At 43.9% G+C, this 13,225-nt stretch overlaps 1 long non-coding RNA gene across 7 annotated transcripts; it reads left to right on the top strand.

Annotated features, from left to right (window-relative positions):
* Window positions 1-380: 380 nt before the first annotated feature.
* On the top strand, window positions 381-12,408 carry LOC121816021 (uncharacterized). Of its 7 annotated transcripts, XR_009599088.1 has the most exons (6): window positions 381-436; window positions 1,251-2,372; window positions 6,781-7,265; window positions 8,052-8,174; window positions 8,273-8,364; window positions 10,388-12,408. It is a non-coding gene; the product is annotated as an uncharacterized LOC121816021 (long non-coding RNA). The 7 variants fall into 7 exon arrangements; XR_009599091.1 differs by lacking the exon at window positions 1,251-2,372 and having other exon boundaries at window positions 7,189-7,400; XR_009599090.1 differs by lacking the exon at window positions 1,251-2,372 and having other exon boundaries at window positions 386-436; window positions 7,189-7,503.
* The last annotated feature ends 817 nt before the right edge of the window (window positions 12,409-13,225 follow it).

Raw genomic sequence — 13,225 nt, 5'->3', positions numbered from 1 at the left:
GTCAGTCACCACCTGCAGGACTGCCTCCTGGGGTCACTACAGCTGGGCCGCCCCCACTGTGCCTGGAACCCAGAAAAAACAGCCCTGAATTTTTCTTTCCTGCTGCTACAAGAAGGCAAATCTGCTGATAAAGTTGGAATGAGACTTGAGGGGCAAAGGGAAAGGAACTTCCACTCTGGTGCTTCTAGACATCTGAGAGCTACCCAGCAGTGGATGCAATTGAGCTTTCTTTCATCTTTCACTTCCTTGAAGTCTCCTAGCCGGGGAAGCAGAGTTCCTTGGTCCCAAGTCTTCACTAACTTACCTGCAGCTTTAAGGTGAGTCATACACCCCAGGGTTCAATTTCCCATCTCTTAGATGAGGGAGACTAGGCTTGCTCCAGAACACTTGTTCCAGACTGAAGCTCAGTGCCAATCAGTGGACAAGTGGCTCAGAGGTGGGTGTTGCTGACTATGCTGAGGCTGCCTCTAATGGGCAGGGGGCTGTAACTGTCTGGTGATGTTCATGGGTCCTGGGCTCAGGACTGGGAGTGGTAGACCAGTTGGCACACAGCTGCTGTGACACTGAGGAACTTAGAGGCCTTTCACACTGGAACTTACCATCATTTGGGTTCTGTGGGATAAGATCAGGTGTTTATAAGTCAGAAGTTACCAATGGGGAAGCTTGTAGATTCCTCAACAGAACCCAAATTAGGATAACTAATCATCTCTCCTAAAAAAACCTCTGGGAACAAGATATGCCAGGACTCTTAGACAAATTCTCTAGTATTTTAAATACTATTTAAAGTAGGTCACCTTTTGGATGACCTGCCATTTGCTCTCTGGCTTGGGATGATACCCACAGTTAGAGTGAAATCAAAGGGTTCCTGGGGGAGGATGTCCCTCTCCCTGAACTCACTAGCAATGAGTACAGCTCTATCCCCTCCACATCTGGAGCAGTAATTAAAGCAGGAAGGAAGCGACCTCCAAGTTTAACAGGAAGACTCAGGTAGGTCTGACTCTCAGGTAGGCACTATTCTTTCCCCAGTATTTCTTCCTTCCTTCCTGGGTCCTGTGCAGCTGCCCACCTCCTGGTTATTGGGTTGTGAATTCCTCCTCCCTTCTCCTGCAAATATTCTTGCAGTCTCACTTGTGGCTTCCTCTCTACCCAGGCCTATCCCTCTCCTTCAGATGGCAATAAAGAAGGGAAAATCAAGGAAGGGTTGCCCAGATCATTCTTTTAAAAAATGCCTGCATTCCTTCTCTTTCCAGACCCTGTCTTAAATGATCAAGATCTCCAAATAGATGCCTCAGCCGCTTAACAGGGGAGTAGAGATGCAGATAGTGTTGGAGATAAGGTTGTCAGGTATGGGGGGGGGGATGGTTTTCAGATTACAAGAGAAGAGTTGGAGGAAGGAGCATGTGGTCCTCCAACCACTCACTCATCGGGGACCTGCCTAAATCTGTCATCTTGGGCCCCTCAGGATATCACTAAGATAGAAATGTCATTCTATAAACTTCTTACTACAAAACCACTTCAAACATAACAAATATAAGAAAGAAGAGAGTCATGAACCTTATATTTCATCATTCGGCATCAATAACTACAAAACTAACCTCTTAGTCCCACAGGTTGTCATAAACCAGAGACTATACAACATTAATGTTGTGGATAATTGAGTTCCTGGTGAAGGCATTCTTGACTTACATCAGGTCTTTCTCTTCTTGCTATGTTCTCATTTGTGGTGGGGGAAGGGAAGAAGGAAGAGGGAGAATGAGAGAGAAAAAGAGGGAGAGGGTAATCCCATCTAGAGGGACACCATCAAAACCCCATGTCAATCTGTGTACCTCCCAAAGGCCCTACTTCCCAATACCATCAATTGGGAGTTAAGAGTGGACACAATTCAATCCATAGCAGCTATGCAGATCTGTTTTTAAACCAAGACAGACCCTCATTTCATTCACTCTTTTACTCCTTGTTCGTTTTTCCTGAAGTGTTTTATGGACATGATGAACATTTCACAAAATATATATAATGAGTATTTGGGATAAAATGATAGGATGTGAAAAAAATGCTCATTTGTCCCCAATAAAAATAATATCTCATATCCAGTCCATGTACAAATTCCCCTGATTCTCAAAAAGCAGTTCACAGTTTATTGAAAGAATGTTGTCATATGTTGCACTTGGTTGTTCTCCTTTGGGACTAAATAACTGCTTCCCAATTTTAATGTCATTTTTTTTTTTTTTTCAGAAACTGGGCAGAAGCAGGGTGGTTTGTCTTACAGAATATCCCTCCTATTGGGTTTAGAGCAGGAGTCCACAATACCAGCACAGCAGTCAGGACTAGTAGCAGCCCTTGGTCTATTAGGAACCAGACCTCCACAGCAGGAGGTGAGCTGCAGGCCAGTAAGTGAGGCTTCATCTATACTATAGCTGCTCCCCTACACTCTCTCATCACCCCCAGAAGGGACACTCTAGCTTGTTTTCCTGGAACTGTTTGTAGTTACATAACATATGCTTAATAGAAACAAAAATAGCATAAATATTGATGATTATTTTCCTTTCTAATTGCTTGGAATGGTGAGCTGGTGCCTCAGGAATCTATGACAGTGACAGATTAGATGTTGCCTATTAACATTTGGACACATTCGGCCACTTAAAATTAAATTTTAGAACACTAAGATCATGGGATCCAGCCCCATCCTTCATGGCAAATAGAAGGAAAAAAGGTGGAAGCAATGACAGATTTCTTCATCTCAGCCTCTAAAACCACTGTGGATGCTACCTGAAGCCATGAAATCAGAGGACAATTGCTTCTTGGCAGGAAAGCTATGAGAAATGTAAACAGTGTGTTGAGAAGCAGAAACATCACTCTGTCCAACAAACTGGTAGCTATTTGGCCTTTTCATTTGGATTCCTCAACTTTCTGTCCAGTCCCCATTGGTCTTTGAAGCCCCTTAGCTTTCTGGTCCTTCACGATTCCCAAGATTATTTTGTGCATTTCTTTACCATGTCCTGAAATCAGCCATCTCTTTAAGAATCCATGCATCATCTGATGGGAAATGTATTTAGAAGCTACATGTTAGACCTCAGAATAGTCACTGTTATCAAGTTGTCATTGCTTGTAGGCTCTACACTGGTCAGAGTAGGAAGTACATATTTTCATTAAAAAAAAAATAAGAATGAATAAAACTATTTGTTACAAACTTGCTTTCAGTTCCAGATTAAGACAGCAGGGTTTTAATTAAACTTCCTTATGGTATGTGTGAACCTCCTTTTCTAGCCACTGAAAGGCTTACTTCAGAACATTAGTTTTAAGTATTGCCTTGCTTTTACCTGTTAACATGCATATGATTCTGTCACAATAACAGAAGTTATGAGAAACAGTATGTTGTTGAATATAGTTTCAGATTTCTTTCCTGTTTGTCTCTTGATTTTCTTTGGTTTTGTTTTGGATGGGCAGTATTCTTGTTTTTCCTCAGAAGATATTCCATGCTGAATGTAGTCACAATTCTGAATTTTAAAGCCACTTATGTACTGTGTTGTTATGGGCAGCTAGTCACCAACTTGATGCAATTAGATTTATCAGTCTCTTTGTTCTCAATTTGTTCAGTTTAGTTCAGTCCTTTCAGTTGTGTCCATGTCTTTGCAGTGCCATGGACTGCAGCATGCTAGGCTTCCCTATCCATCACCAACTCCTGGAGCTTACTCAAGCTCATGTCCATCAACTAGGTGATGCCATCCAAACATCTCATCCTGTCTTCTCCTTCTCTTCCTGCCTTCAATCTTTCCTAATATCAGGGTCTTTTACAATGAGTCAGTTCTTCCCATCAGGTGGGCAAATAATTGAAGCTTCAGCTTCAGCATCATTCCTTCCAGTGAATATTCAGGACTGATTTTTTTTTAGGATGGACAGGTTTGATCTCCTGCAGTCCAAGGAACTCTCAAGAGTCTTCTCCAACACCATAGTTTAAAGGACATATATGTGTGTTATTTGTCAGTGACGTCATATTCCCCCTGTTGGGATTTAACCACCAGAACTGAATTTAAACAACATACAAAAATGAGGATTAAGTCACAGTGCTCCATCTAAACACACCTGGCAACAGGAGAGTTTCCTGTTTTTTCAAGGGACAGGCGTGGATAGATCTCATACAGGAATAGGCCCTGGAAGTTATGCATGAGTCATTAAACGGGATTGTCTTTATTTTGGCTGCCACAGTAGTTTCGTCTTCTTTGATTGGGAAGACGTTTCAATTTTTTTTTTTCTTTTGTATATTTGTTTTGGCAGACAAAATTTTTCATGACATAGACCCTAGGGGAAATTACATCAGAAATATATCCATTTATCTTCAGCAGTTAAATTTTGTTGGTTTGTATGCCCCTGGTGTTCTTTCTTTATAAATAGAAAGGAAACACACATGTTGAATATGCATTCAGTGTCTCTTTAAATCAAATGACGTGAATTAAATTCCTCTCTGTCCCCACTGCACTCCCAACTCTAGGTGAGAAATAAAAACCTGCAGAGACTGAAGGCTGATTCCAGCACATCTCTGTGGAGATTTCATTCCCATTTTTTTTTTTTTTTGGAAAAAAAAAAGTTGCTACCATTAAAATCAGCAGATTGTACATAAATATTCAAACTTCTGATTCTCTTGGAAACATGGCCAACTGGCCTGCTTTCCAGCATGGGTGAAGTGGAAGAAAGGCTGCTCCCAGTGGCAAAGCCTGTGCGGCCCATGGTTCAACATGGCCACCTAGTCTTATTATCATATCTCCTGCCTCTGAGGGCCATGACTTTGTGAGAACTAGACTACTAGCACTCTTAAGATAAAGATTACTTTCGTCTTCATCAACTTTGACTTTGAAATCTTTAAGCCAGAGCCTAGCACACAGTTCTTCCTTGTACATTTGTTGGATGCTATAAAATATCTTGTGGATGCATATGACATTTCTCCCAATACTGAAAAAATGGAAATGAAGTATGGCTCTGCCCTAAATCTTTGACATAGACTGGCAATATAGGTGCCCCTGATGTCTGCCATTAGACCCACTACCTAAAACCAATTGTGTATCCCTGGGCTGTCCCTGAAGTCTTCACTTGGCCATTTGACAACTTATCCTCCTAGCAATCTCCTCTCCAATGAAAAAAGTAATGCATATCTCATGAAGTAGCTAGAAGATGACATGAAATGACAAATGTCGAGCATGGCCCTTAGTATCCATTTTTATGATGTTCTTAGCAGTTTTTTCCTCCAAGTAGGCATGATTCCCCATCTTCTTAGATGTCCATGCAGATCAGTTTGATTTTCCAGTCAGTCTTCAAGGAAGAGGTTACAGTTCAATTCTCTGTATTCTGAGAAGCTTCAAAGTCCACTCACCAAGGACACTGATGAAGATAAAGATTTTATCGAGACCTTTGTGTTTTCTTCAGACCTATTATTGGCCTAAAGGGCTAAACTAGACCATGCCAGAGCATATGTAACTAAGGGCTCCCAGTCACCACTACATGCTAAGAACCTGAACTTCCCTGAGTCCTCGGAGCCAGGAAAGAAACATGACGTGGCTTGTCCTTCTCGGGCCAGTGACCTCCTCAGATTGCAGAGTCATGTATGGATGGAGACTGTAAGCCACGTCATCTTCCTTTCTGTGGTTTTTCTTTCAATCTGATTATTCTCCTACTCATCAGGTTTAGGATGGAATGGAATATTTCCCTGACAATCTTAAAGTTCAACCCTTTCCTACTAAGTACTTAACTATAGGAAATGTGGGACCCAAGGTTCTTGGTGTAGATTTGCATATTTACACAACTCTGAGGTCCAGTCAGGTCATGACCTATCGAAACTGGAATGCCTTGCAATTGTTCAGTGAACAGTCAATGCAGATGTAGGTGTGGTCTTGTGGAATAACATTTTTCTACCTTTTATTTAGCATGACTTCTTTGTTCCCTCTCTACTTCAGTGTGTATATGTCTATGTCTGCATCTCTGTATCACTGTCATTTATCCCTCCATCCCTTTGGAAGTCTCTGTGAGTGGATTTCTCTCTGTGGTGTTTTCTTTTAACTTTCTACATTTCCTGAACTTGTTCCCTATCTCCTGGATTCTTCTTTCAACTCTCTTCTCTTTCAACTTGGAGAAACATTGAGAGAGCTACTTATACACTGTTTTATATCTGACAAGCAGTGTGACCACAGCCAATTCACAAACCTCTTGCATTTCAAATTCCTCCCTTGTAAAAGAGGATAGGAATCCCCCTCTACCTCCTTCCCTGAGCTTCTATGAGAAGGATACAGGGGATGGCAACAGCAATGCAATGGCTGCCATTGTTGAGAGTTCCTATTTATCAGGTACCTTATATCCATCACTTTACTTATCCCCAATATATTCTATTTGGAGGGTTTGAATCGTTACATTCCACCATTTTATTGAAGGGGAGAATGAGACCCCACATGGTCATATGGCTAACTCAGTATTATAGAACAGAATCTTTATTCAAACCTACGTCTTTGCCATAGAATATGCATACAATTCTTATAATAAGGTGACTCATAATAATGATGAGAAAATAGTCAGTGCTGTTACAATGACAGTTATAGCTTAACACTAACAGTTAATTGTAGCATCTTCTTTGTTTTCTTTGTCAAATGTTCTGTGAAAGAATACCTTTAAGGAAAGTGAAGACCATGAAAAATACCTTCAGTGAAAAAAAAACATTATGAACAATTTCCTCAAGGAACATTCTTACTGACTGTCTCAGATTTCTTCTTGTGGCTCTAATATAACTATTTACCCCCTAAGGAACATCATGCATGTGTTTCGGGAGGTGATCCAAGCGCCCCCTGGTGCTCTAGCCTAGCACTGGGGCTCATCCGGAGATACCACGTGAGATGTTGGGGCTGGGGCACCTGCAAAAGTCAGAAACACTGGGCAACCGGGTCCCCACGCAGAGGGAGAAGGCAATATCATTCTCAACTCTTGTCTTGGTGACTGAGCCCAGAAATTACCAGATGGCAGGCAAACATTCATTTCTGTGTCAAAGATGTGCCATTAGTTTGGGGGATATTGTTCCTTATGAGCAGAAGGCAATGGCAACCCACTTCCGTCCTCTTGCCTGGAAAAACCCAAGGATGGAGAGGCCTGGTAGGCTGCAGTCCATAGGGTCACCAAGAATCAGACATGACTGAGCGACTTCATTTTCACTTTTAGCCTTCATGAATTGGAGAAGGAAATTGCAATCCACTCCGGTGTTCTTGCCTGGAGAATCCCCAGGACGGTGGAGCCTGGTGAGCTGCTGTCTATGGGGTTGCACAGAATCAGAAACTACTGAAGTGACTTAGTAGCAGTAGCAGCCACAGTTGCTTCTGAACTAAGGCAGTCAACTAGTTACAGACGAAGAGTGAACCATCTCTGATCAGAAGGTAGAACCGACTGCAAAGCAATTGTGAATAACCAGGCAGAGGAATTCAGTTTCCACAGATGCGACAACCACAGCAGTAAAAAGTTACTGAACCTGTATTCCATGTAAGGCCATCAGAATCTAACACAGTGGTTACTGTTTTTAGATTAGAAAAAGGGCTTATTTTGTCTTCAAGAATGAGCATGCCATCCTGAGAGATAGGCAAAGAGTAAAAACATGTCACATGAAAGTGTCACTTGTTTGTTGTTGATTCGATGTGGTCAGAATTTAAAGGGAGTGGCTGGGGTTGATCTAGAAGGACCTCTTGGAGAAAAGAGTGCTAAGGCTGGGTTTGAAAAGACTACAGAGTTTCTCAAATGAAGGCACCAGGACTTCCCTGGGTGTCCAACGGTCCTAGAGGTCCAGTGGTTATGCCTCTGTGCTTCCAGTGCAAGAAGTACCACTTCAACACCTGGTCATAGAATCAATATCCTGCATACAATGTAGCATATGAAAAAAATATCAAAAACAAGCACCTCTGTGATCAATTCTGTGAGCTTCACAGTGGTTGGAAAGTGATCTCAAGAGATATATAGCACCCAGATGGAGACATCAGTGTGTGATTAGAGGGTAGCCAGTTCTGCACTAACCCACTCCCTCCTTCTTCCTGTAGATGCTCTTTGATGGTAACATCACTATTGGAACACCACCCCCCCCCAGGAATTCCAGATTATCTTTGACACAGGCTCATCTGACTTGTGGGTGGCCTCCCTCTTTTTCCCCAGTCCAGCCTTTTGTGAGTACAGACACCTCATGCCCGGACCATCTTTCACTTGCCCTGTCACCCTGTTTCCACCCTTGGCACTTGATGACACTCATCTCTTGTGTCTGCAGCTACACAAGTTAGGTTCAGACATTACAAGTCTTCCGCCTCCCAACCTACCCAAGAGACCTTCAGGATCGCCTACGGATCTGGGAGCATGAAGGTATTTCTTGTTTATGACACTATTCGGGTAAGATGTAAAGAGAAGTTGAGTCACTACTGGCTGCGGAGTGATACCTGCTTGCAAAACAGATGCAGGACCATCTTGCAGGACCCTTCCAGCTTGACTCCCTTAGACATTGGCCATCCTACCCACAGGATCCTGTCCGTGGGAAGGCAGTGCCCGTGGTGACACAAGAGCAAATGGATTAGCTAACCCAGAGAGTGGCTTGAGGTGTGGACTTGCAGCTCCTCTGCCCACGGGCAGTTCAAGGTTCATTTTGCTGGGAGTGAGAAGAGGGGGAAAATCACCCATGTTTATATTCACAGACTGTTCCTGGCATTTCAGATAATAATTGGTTTAATCCTGCAACAACGCCACACAGCAGGTGGTCTGATTAGCTCATGAGACATATGAGGAAACTGAAGAGCAGACAGCAAGGGCCTTGCTGAGGTCACACATGTGGAGAGCAGAGATGTGGTCCCTTCTGAGTGTGGGGCCGTTTGGACAGTAGGGGTCACAGGCCAGAGGAGCCAACTCTGGGTGACCTGAAACCACACCCTTAGAACTCCTAGGCTTTGATTTTCTTGAAAAATGACAATCTGGACAAGGAGAAACCCATTATGCTTCAGCACCGTGTCCTCTGAGTGTGTCTGAGTACTCAGGTTGCAGGAGGTAGGACAACTTCAAAGATATAGTGGGTGGAGCCCAGCCAGGTGACTCAGCTTCTAACCTCCTCTGTGCCACTCATTAGCCAGGAATCGACCTTAGTCTGGATCTCAATCACTTCTAGACTCGATTTCTGCCTCTGTACATGGGGACCTTATTAGGGCCTTGATAGGTGGACCAGCACAGCTCGCAGACACTGCTGTTGTTACTATCCTCCAAGGATCCCCCCACTATCTTCTCTCTACACATGCAGGACGAAAGGCAGTGTGGTGATGTTTGGTGGGGTGGATAAATCCTACTGTCAGGGAGCGCTCAACTGGATAACATTGATCAAAGTGGGCGACTGGAGTGTACACATGGACTGGTAATCTCATCCTCTGAGGGTCAGTCTGAGTGATGCTCCCACTACTGTACATGGACACAGGCAGACACACACAAATACATTCTCATACACACAGTCACACAAACATATACACCACCCACAACAACACACACAGACACATGGAAACATACAAGAAAACATATATAAACATAAACAGAGACACCTATAAACATGCATAGCTAGTCAGAGCCACACAAGCACTCACAGAGACGCATAGAAAAACACATACAAACACATATACAAACAAAAGCACAAGCAGATAGATATGCAAACAACCAATGGGTTCATAATCCTCAGGCTTTCTGACCAGGGGTCTGATGAGGGTCTTAAACGGGTCTGGAGACGTCTGTGCAGCTGGGAGAGGATTGCACCTACTGCCTTGTGAGACATGGAGCATGGATGGAAGACTTTACAGTGTGTTGAACAGAGGATCAGAGAGAATTTCTCCAACATGAAGAGAGATATAAGATGACCAACTTTCCGGGGCTAGCTGGGACAATGGAAGTTCTCATTACAAATAAATGTCAGTTTGAAAACAGGGAAAGTCCTGAGCAAATGGGGAGAACTGGCCTCCTAAGGGATCAATGAGTGAGAAGTGTAGAGAGATTTGCTTAAGTCTTAAGATGTGAAAGCAACTAATGAAAAAGACACCACAGGTGCATGGGCACACAGTAGGTTACGGGCTATAACAGAGAATCAGGAATGTGGGTTCCAGGAGTGACCTGAGGACAAGAGGCATAATTGATAGGATTCTGTGTGATACCCTCAGACAAAAGCTGACCTGTCCTTTGGAGTTTCTGTGGGCTAGTCATGTATTTCCTGGCCAGGGTCTCAGGGTCTGAGCTGGTTGTAGGAGCAGTGCTGGCAGACACCCTATTTTAGAGGAGCCCCTCTCTCCCACCACTATGAGAATCTGCTGCCCTCGTGAATCTCCATCTTCACTCTTCAATTGACCCGTTATTTGTTCCCCACCAGATACAGCTCTCTGGAAGTTTCTCAATCATTATTCTCAAGTCTTCATTCACTCACTAAAAAGACAAGCCTTGGGCATCAACTGTGTGCCAGGCACTTTAGAGAAGCAATGAGAATAAAACTCGCCCTCACATCTAAGAAGGCAGATGCACAGGAATTGAGACACACACATAGTGAATTGTGACTTTGGTACATGCTAGACATGAGGAAGTGTCTACAGAGACTGTCAAAGGAGACTGATAAACACCCAGGGAAAGACTTCCCTGAAACCATAACAATTAAGCTGGAATCTGGAAGATAAGAAGAAATTTGCCAGTCAAAGGGGAGCGGCGTGCTTTAGGAAGGAAGACCAGCTTGTGGCAAAGTGCAAAAGAGCCTGGTGTATTCAAGTACTACATTCAAGAATGTCAAGGAAGGTGCCGTGTCAGGAGCAAAGGAAAAGAGGGCAAGAGACAAAGGGCTGTTTAGAAGGCATTCGGGAAGGGGGCAGCTCTGGGGAGACTCAGAGTGACCTTGATTCCTGCTTTGTCACACTGTCTCTCATCATCTCCATGAAAAGAAAGGTTATTGCTTGTTCTGGAGACTGCGAGGCCTTTGTGGATACCAGGACATCACTGATCCTTGGCGTAAGAAGACTGGTCAATAACATCCTGGATATCATCGATGCCACACCATGGGGTTCCGAGGTGAAGGGTCATGCCCCAGGGTCGCTCCCAGTCTCCACACACAAGAAGGATCTCCAGGGCCAACCTCTCTCCCTCTCTCTCTAACAGCACTATGTTTCATGTTTTGCTGTCAATACCCTGTCCTCTGTTATCCTCATCATCAATGGTATCAACTACCCAGGTCCAGCTCAAGCTTATATCCTCAAGGTGAGGGGAGAACCCTGAGGGGTGGTTCTCAAATAGGAATTTGCAGAAAACCTTGAACTGCTGTTGGGAGGAGGGTGCCCTCTCAGGCCATCTCGCACTACTGCAGATGCTGAGCCCTGGGGCTGGCCAGAGCCTCCCACAAGATGAGCCACCTGAGAGTAAAGGGCCATCTGGGACACTGATCATCCTGAAATAAATGTGGAGACAGCATACCATGCTGGCATAGTTTGAGTCACAAGGAGAAGGGAACACTCAGGTCCTCAGCCCTCAAAGAGATTCAGTTCGATCTGAACCCTCAGATGGAAGAACACAGAAAATCAGCCCTAGCAACCTTGAAATAAGTCATGTCACAAGGAGAAAGGCTGGGGACAGTCCCAGTGTGCTGTCCCACCACAGAGATTAACAGTCTCCCTTCTCTTCCCTCAGTTCTCCTGGTTTGGACGATAAATCACATGGTCACCATAGTTCTCGGATGCATCTTCCCCTAGCTTTGGCCGGGTGCCCACTTTGTGAGTCACGCTACCTGACCCCTCTGTGGGGAGGCTGGATGCTAATGTGAATAAAGGGTGCACAGTGACTGCTTAGCCCCAGCACAGGGTGGAGGCTTCATGTCAGCTCCATAGGGGAGTTAAGAGCTGGCTGATGGGCTCAAAGAAGACTTTGAGGAAGGGAGGGAATTTCAGGAATTCTACTCATGGAGCCATATGGAGGGTTGCTTGGTTCTAGGCAAAACAGCACTGGATTCCATGCAAATGGCATCCCAAGGTGGTCTGCATTGGAGCACTGAGGACTTACTCGGGGTGATGAGGGCCACAGACTGACCGGTGGGGATGGGGAACCAGAGTATATTACCCAACCAAATGTGGAGTGGCCAAAGAGGATGAGTGCAGGCCGAAGGAAGCTTCCCAGAGTTCCTAAGTTAAGTCTTCAAGATCGTGTTGTGGGCACCGCTCTATTTAAGATGGATAACCAACAACGAGTTACTGTGTGGCACAGGGAACTAGGCTTAATTATATGACAACCTGTATGGGAGGGGTATTTTTGGGATCAGGATACATGGATACATATGGTTGAGTCCATTTACTGTCCACCTGAAACTCAGAATATTGTTAATCTGCTATACCCCAATAAAAAATAAAGTTGTTTAATAAAGTATGGATTGTGGTGACACAGGAGGAGAACCAGCATTCTCTGCAGAGAAACAAGGAGCAGGAGTCAGAAGGAAAGAAACAGGGAGAGAGAACTATGGACACAGGATACAGGATGCTTGGGGCTGGTGCGTGGGGATGATCCAAAGAGATGATATGGGGAGGGAGGTGGGAGGGGGGTTCAGAATTGGGAACTCATGTACATCCGTGATGGATTCATGTTAATGTATGGCAAAACCAATACAGTATTGTGAAGTAAAATAAAGCAAAAATAAAAATTAAAAAAAAATAAAATTAAAAAATAAATAAAATAAAATTTTTTTGAAGTGTGGCTAATCTTCAGTGTTAAGTTCTACTGCACAGCAATGTGACTCAGTTATACACATATAGAAATATATTTTTTTTCCTTATTCTTTTTCATGTGGTTTATGACTGGATATTTAATATACTTCCTTATGCTCTTCAGTAGGACTTTGTTGTTTATCATTCCTCTGTGTTTCAAACTCCCAGTCCTCCCTTTCCCCACCCTTCCTCATGACAACCTCATGTCTTGGCCGTTTTTGGTTGTGGATGAAATCTCATATCCCCTGTTAATGAGAAAATCCCTTGATACTTACCAAAAGAGGAAAATAAAACCTAGAATTGTGCTGGGTCTGGATATTTTTGGGAGTCACACCTAAGGGCTCATGCTGACTGGTGTGTGTCTCTGACTCCCCCAGGATTCTAGAGGCCACTGCTATACCACCTTTAAAGAGAATACAGTGAGGACGTCTAGAGAGACCTGGATCCTGGATGATGTCTTCCTGATGCTGTCTTTCTCA

Source organism: Ovis aries, unplaced genomic scaffold (assembly GCF_016772045.2).
Source record: "Ovis aries strain OAR_USU_Benz2616 breed Rambouillet unplaced genomic scaffold, ARS-UI_Ramb_v3.0 scaffold_87, whole genome shotgun sequence".
Taxonomy (NCBI): Eukaryota; Metazoa; Chordata; class Mammalia; order Artiodactyla; family Bovidae; genus Ovis; species Ovis aries.
The sequence above is the reverse complement of the archived record's forward strand: the minus strand, read 5'-3'. Positions and strand labels throughout refer to the sequence as shown.